Raw genomic sequence first — 7,370 nt, 5'->3', positions numbered from 1 at the left:
AATTTTAAGATTGATTCATTAGTTGTATCTATTGAGCCTTTGGGAATAACAAATTGTATGTAATAGTCAAAATTATGATGTAAAAAACTTGTTGAATTGTGTGTATTCAAGAAACAACATCAACAATCAAATAAAAGAAAGTGCTTGAATCATGTAATTATACAATTAACTAACCATTTTAAGAAAAGAAATTACCATCAAAAGATGCTTAATAACTGCAAGACATACGGCTAAAGTTGAAATTGTATATACTCAATTTAAAGTACATGAAATTTACATGCAAGGAACAAACTTTTTGCTTTGCCCCGGATTCATCACTAATGTTTTTTTTTTTTTTTTTTTTTTTTTTTTTTTTTTTTTTTTTGCAATAAACTCTTAATGTATTATTTTACCAGTTAAATAAGGTAATTAACCAATTTCATTCCGGTGTCCAAGTTGCATTTAGTCTAGGTATCATTTTTGTATTTTTTTTTTCAAAATAAAAAATTAAACTAACAAAAACGTGGGTTTTCCTTTCATTTTTTTTTAATAAAAATCCCTTGTGAGCAATCTCCTTCTCCATTCCCAGTACTAACCCTAGTCGGTAACTCCTTTATAAACAATCGCCGGTGCCTTTCTTTTCAACCTTCTCTAGCAACTCCTTCACGAACCATCTTCGGCGACTTTCATCGCAACCATCTATAGCGTGTTTGTGTTTGCTTATATCCTTGTGCTCACCATTATAGATCTCTCGCTTCATTTAAATCAAGTTCTCCTTTCCATCAACGCAAGTTCATGAGAGGGAAGGGAACCAACATTGTCGGATTTGGCCCCGGAAAGAAAAGGGAGGCGGTTGGGGAAGAGCTTTTGCTCGTAACTACAAACGATCTATTTCATAGCTTAAAAAAGACTTGAAATTAAGGTGTGTAAAGTGCATTCACAAACCATCCTCGAGTATTGAAGATCACAAGTAGTTATATAAAGTGAAGTGTGAGAATTTTGAGAATCCTGGTGTTTGGTACCGTAGATCTTCTTCTCGACTCCATGGATTCCATCGAACCCTTTAGTATTCAATTAATCTAATTTTCTTTAGCTGGATTTTTTGAAGTTCTAAACTTCATCTCTTTGTTCATCTTTTTTTAGATTTAGAGTTTATTTTGGTGTGTTCATCTGATGTACTTTTTCTTATGGATTTTTTTAAAGCTCTGAACGTCATCTATATCTTCATCTTTTTCTGGATTTGATGAGTTCATGATGGGTCCTTGCAGGAATTTCCCTTTTAGTCTATCATATTACAAAAGTTTTTGATTTTTATTATTTCGGTTTCATGTTATCTTTAGTGTTTAAGGTCCATATTTAGGTGATAGAGGTTGAAACTAGAGGAGAGAAAGAGAATTTTTGGAGGGAGACACCGGGAGAGACTTTGAGTCCAAATAAATTTGGATGGGAAGGCAAATGCACAATCTTCTACCCTGAAAAGCAACAACTTTCCCTGTTGATCCAGAGATTGAATCCAATTGGCATACAACTGTTGTTTATGGATGGTTCTCTAGTAATATGTTTTTGTATTCGATTCATCTAATGTTCTTTTTCTATATTTTATTGAAGCTTTGAACTTCATATCCTTCTTCATTTGCGTCTGGATTTAGTATTTATTTTGGTGTATTCATGATGAGTTGGAGGAATATGAATGGTGGTAGTGTTGGGAGGTGGATAGCGGGTGGGGTGTAAGAAGGTGGTTGGAGGTGGAAGATAGTGGTGTCGGTGTTGGGAGGTAGGAGGTGGATGGTAGCAATGGTGGGAATTGGTTTACGAGAAGATGGAAAGTGCTTTGATTAAAATGGAATATGATTTAATAAGAATGATAATTGAAAAAGATCTAAAAAAAAAATCGATGTAGAGGCCATGTTTATGCCACATAGGCAAGTGTTGGTGACTCAAATGTACCATGGCACGGCTCGTAACCTTATTAACCAGACCCCAAAATTTACTTCATAATGTGTAATTGACATGTAATTTGAAAGTTGATGGACTAATTATGAAAAAAAAAAGACTTGAGTGACCAATCCAAGACAAAGCCAAAACTTTGTTGTGCTACAGTATCAATTTCGCAAAATTATATGCCACAAGGAACTAAATTTGGAATGGAGTTCCTAACATTTGTATAAAAGATGTATGAAAATGATATTTTTCATATAGGCTGTCATCTAATCTCACAGGAATGAGTTGAAACATTAAATAAGGGATGGCCATAAAATTCCAAATATGTGGATTCAAATTCATTTAAAGAAGATTTAAAGTCATGCGCTTTATGGGACTTACACATTAGTGGGTGTGCACTCCAGCTTCAATTTTTCAAGAGTAACAAACTCTAGCGACTGAACGTAGTCTCCATTAACGGGTAGATGGATAAAGTTTTGCACTTTATCAACACAAAATTTGATCTTTAAGACCCATAAACACATATGATTTGTGTTTTTTATACACCATAGGACTTGAACCCTCAACCACTTGAGGAGGGACACATTTCCAATGTAACATCCCCCTCTGGTACGTATCACAATATTGTCCGCTTTGGGCCACTCGGCACGAGGACTTCCCAGGGGGTCACCCATCCCGATACTACTCCCGCCCGAGCACACTTAACTGCAGAGTTCTTATGGGATCTGCTGCCCTCACGGCTTTAAAACGCGTTGTGACAAGGAAGGTATCCACACCCCTTATAAGGAGATGTTTTGTTCTCCTTCCAAGCTGATGTAGGATCAGGTGCAACCCACCTTCACCCCCCATTATAGGGTTCGACGTCCCTGTCGAACACATCGACCCGTGCCCTGGCTCTGATACCATTTGTAACATCCCCCTCTGGCACGTATCACAATATTGTCCGCTTTGGGCCACTCGGCACGAGGACTTCCCAGGGGGTCACCCATCCTGGTACTACTCCCGCCCGAGCACGCTTAACTGCAGAGTTCTTATGGGATCTGTTGCCCTCACGGCTTTAAAACGCGTTGTGATAGGGAAGGAGAACTAAGCACCAGATCCCATCAGAACTGCCCTCACGGCTTTAAAGTCGGTTAGATCTGATCCCACATCGGCTGGGAAGGAGAACTAAGCATTCCTTATAAGGGGTGTGGATACCTTCCTTATCACAACGCGTTTTAAAGCCGTGAGGGCAGCAGATCCCATAAGAACTCTGCAGTTAAGCGTGCTCGGGCGGGAGTAGTACTAGGATGGGTGACCCCCTGGGAAGTCCTCGTGCCGAGTGGCCCAAAGCGGACAATATTGTGATACGTGCCAGAGGGGGATGTTACAAATGGTATCAGAGCTAGGGCATGGGTCGATGTGTTCCACGGGGACGTCGAACCCTATAATGGGGGGTGAAAGTGGGTTAGATCTGATCCCACATCGGCTGGGAAGGAGAACTAAGCATTCCTTATAAGGGGTGTGGATACATTGTTTGATCACACTATAACACATCGCAACCCATGTTTAAAAAAGTCAAACCATACATCCCATCAAAATATCAGAGTACAATCCCAGTGAATCTCGTAAATGCAGAAACCAGAGTGTGTGCATGATGTGCCGCTACCGCGCCGGCTCCTTCCCCTTCGGTGAAGAGGTACCTGAGTCTCGTCCCTACTCGGCGAGTCGGACCTTATGACTCGCCGAGTCCAAGGCTAAAATAGGGTAAGACTCAAATAAAATTCACATACCGGAAACCAGGTGCTACAAATCTCCCCCACTTATTTTAGACTTCGTCCTCGAAGTCTGCTGCTCGATCCTGAAACAGCTCGGGGTAATGCTCCATCATCTCGTCCATCGGCTCCCAAGTCCATTCCGAACCCTTGCGGTGTTGCCATTGCACCTTCACTAGTTCTACCCTCTTGTTCCTCAAAGCCTTTGACTTCCTGTCGAGTATTGCGACTGGGCGCTCAATGTAATTCAAGCTGTCATCAACCTGAATATCCTCCAACGGTACTACCGCTGAATCGTCCACCAGGCACTTCCGCAGCTGCGAAACATGGAAAGTGCTGTGGATCTGACTGAGCTCGGCTGGCAGATCCAGCCTATACGCCACCTTGCCCACCCGGGCTACAACCCTGAACGGCCCGATGAATCTTGGGCCCAACTTGCCCCGCTTCCTGAATCGAATGACGCCTTTCCAAGGCGACACTTTCAGGAGAACCATATCCCCGACTTGGAACTCCAAGTCGGATCGACGCTTATCGGCGTAACTTTTCTACCGACTCTGAGCAGTCTGAAGTCTGCTCCGAACCTGCTGGATCCTCTCGGTCGTCTCTAGCACCACCTCGGTGCTTCCCATGACTCTCTGGCCAACTTCACCCCAACATATCGGGGTTCTGCACCTCCACCCGTACAACATCTCGAACGGTGGTCGGTCAATACTCGCGTGATAGCTGTTGTTGTAGGAGAACTCAGCCAAGGGAAGATAGGTATCCCAGCTACCACCGAAATCCAACACACACGCCTGCAACATGTCCTCCAAAGTCTGGATGGTCCGCTTACTCTGACCATCTGTCTGCGGGTGAAAGACGGTGCTAAAATGCAATCGAGTGCCCAACTCGTCATGAAACTTCTTCCAAAATCTGGAAGTGAAACGTACATCCCTATCCGAGATCACCGATACCGGCACCCCGTGCCGTGCCACTATTTCCCTGATATAGATATCGGCCAACTTCTCGGCCGATATGCTCTCCTGAATCGGAATAAAGTGAGCACTCTTGATCAGTCGGTCCATGATGACCCAAATCGAATCCACTCCACGAGCGGTTCTGGGAAGCTTTGTAATAAAGTCCATGGTGATATCTTCCCATTTCCACAGTGGAATGTCCAACGGCTGCATCTTACCATGCGGTCTCTGATGTTCGGCCTTGACCTTCTTGCAGGTCAAGCACCGCTCTACGTACCATGCCACATCTCGCTTCATGCAGGGCCACCAATAGTTCAGACGAAGATCCCTATACATCTTCGTCGCCCCGGGATGGATAGAGAATCGGGACTTGTGTGCCTCATCCATCAAAATCTGGCGGACGCCCCCGTGATACGGCACCCACACCCTATGGTGTAGTGTCAATAGACCCCGACTATCATAATCAAAAGAGGATACCTGACCCACCACGCGCTCGCTCTTCCGATGCTCCTCCTTGATAGCCTCCTGTTGAGCCTCCCGAATTTGCTCCAATAGGGGAGTCACTACGGTCATCCTCAGGCATACGTCCCTGATCGGCGCCGCCTTGCGGCTAAGCGCATCGGCCACCACGTTGGCCTTCCCCGGGTGGTAAAGGATCTCGCAATCATAATCCTTCACCACATCCAACCACCGACGCTGCCTCATGTTCAGATTCGGCTGGTCCATGAGATACCTCAGACTCTTGTGGTCCATGTAGATGGTACAACGAACCCCGTAGAGGTAATGTCGCCAAATCTTGACGGCGAAGACCACGGCCCCCAACTCCAAATCGTGCGTCGGGTAGTTCGCCTCGTGGGGCTTGAGCTGCCTCGAAGTGTATCCCCCTCTGACACGTATCACAATATTGTCCGCTTTGGGCCACTCGGCACGAGGACTTCCCAGGGGGTCACCCATCCTGGTACTACTCCCGCCCGAGCACACTTAACTGCAGACTTCTGATGGGATCCGGTGCATTAGTGCTGGTATAATGGGGGGTGAAGGTAGGTTGCACCTGATCCTACATCGGCTTGGAAGGAGAACGAAACATTTCCTTATAAAGGGGTGTGGATACCTTCCTTGTCACAACGCGTTTTAAAGCCGTGAGGGCAACAGATCCCATAAGAACTCTGCAGTTAAGAATGCTCGGGCAGGAGTAGTACCAGGATCGGTGACCCCCTGGGAAGTCCTCGTGCCGAGTGGCCCAAAGCGGACAATATTGTGATACGTGCCAGAGGGGGATGTTAGAAATGGTATCAGAGCTAGGGCACGGGTCGATGTGTTCGACAGGGACGTCGAACCCTATAACGGGGGTGGAAGTGGGTTAGATCTGATCCCACATCGGCTAGGAAGGAGAACGAAACATTTCCTTATAAAGGGGTGTGGATACCTTCCCTATCACAACGCGTTTTAAAGCCGTTAGGGCAGCAGATCCCATAAGAATTCTGCAGTTAAGCGTGCTCTGGCGGGGGTAGTACCGGGATGGGTGACCCCCTGGGAAGTCCTCGTGCCGAGTGGCCCAAAGCGGACAATATTGTGATACGTGCCAGAGGGGGGGTGTTAAAATGGTATCAGAGCTAGGGCACGGGTCGATGTGTTCAACGGGGACGTCGAACCCTAAAATTGGGGGGGGGGGGGGGTGAAGGTGGGTTGCACCTGATCCTACATCGGCTGGGAAGGACAACTAAGCATTCCTTATAAGGGGTGTGGATACCTTCCCTATCATAACGCGTTTTAAAGCCGTGACGGCGGCAGATCCCATAAGAACTCTGCAGTTAAGCGTGCTCGGGCGGGAGTAGTACCGGGATGGGTGACCCCCTGGGAAGTCCTCGTGCCGAGTGGCCCAAAGCGGACAATATTGTGATACGTGCCAGAAGGGGGTGTTAAAATGGTATCAGAGCTAGGGCACGGGTCGATGTGTTCGACGGGGACGTTGAACCCTATAATGGGGGGTGAAAGTGGGTTAGATCTGATCCCACACCGGCTGGGAAGGAGAACTAAGCATTCCTTATAAGGGGTGTGGATATCTTCCCTATCACAACGCGTTTTAAAGCCGTGAGGGCAGCAGATCCCATAAGAACTCTGCAGTTAAGCGTGCTCGGGCGGGAGTAGTACCAGGATGGGTGACCCCCTGAGAAGTCCTCGTGCCGAGTGGCCCAAAGCGGACAATATTGTGATACGTGCCATAGGGGGATGTTACAAATGGTAGTGGGTTAAATCTGATCCCACATCGACTGGGAAGGAGAACTAAGCATTCCTTATAAGGGGTATGGATATCTTCCCTATCACAACGCGTTTTAAAGCCGTGAGGGCAGCAGATCCCATAAGAACTCTGCAGTTAAGCGTGCTCAGGCGGGAGTAGTACCAGGATGGGTGACCCCCTGGGAAGTCCTCGTGTCGAGTGGCCCAAAGCGGACAATATTGTGATGCGTGCCAGAGGGGGATGTTACAAATGGTATCAGAGCCAGGGCACGTATCGATGTGTTCGACAGGGACGTTGAACCCTATAATGGGGGGTGAAGGTGGGTTGCACCTGATCCTACATCGGCTTGGAAGGAGAACAAAACATCTCCTTATACGGGGTGTGGATACCTTTCTTTTCACAACGTGTTTTAAAGCTGTGAGGGCAGCAGATCCCATAAGAACTCTGCAGTTAAGTGTGCTCGGGCGGGAGTAGTACCGGGATGGGTGACCCCCTGGGAAG

At 46.5% G+C, this 7,370-nt stretch overlaps 2 pseudogenes; one reads left to right on the top strand and one right to left on the bottom strand.

Annotated features, from left to right (window-relative positions):
- Positions 1-5,547: 5,547 nt before the first annotated feature.
- Positions 5,548-5,666, bottom strand: LOC145044753 (5S ribosomal RNA; annotated as a pseudogene).
- Positions 5,667-6,954: 1,288 nt separating this feature from the next.
- Positions 6,955-7,072, top strand: LOC145044786 (5S ribosomal RNA; annotated as a pseudogene).
- The last annotated feature ends 298 nt before the right edge of the window (positions 7,073-7,370 follow it).

The sequence above is a fragment of the Lactuca saligna genome, chromosome 4 (genome assembly GCF_052625555.1).
Source record: "Lactuca saligna cultivar CGN05327 chromosome 4, ASM5262555v1, whole genome shotgun sequence".
NCBI classification, from domain to species: Eukaryota; Viridiplantae; Streptophyta; class Magnoliopsida; order Asterales; family Asteraceae; genus Lactuca; species Lactuca saligna.
This window is presented reverse-complemented; position numbering and strand designations above follow the sequence as displayed.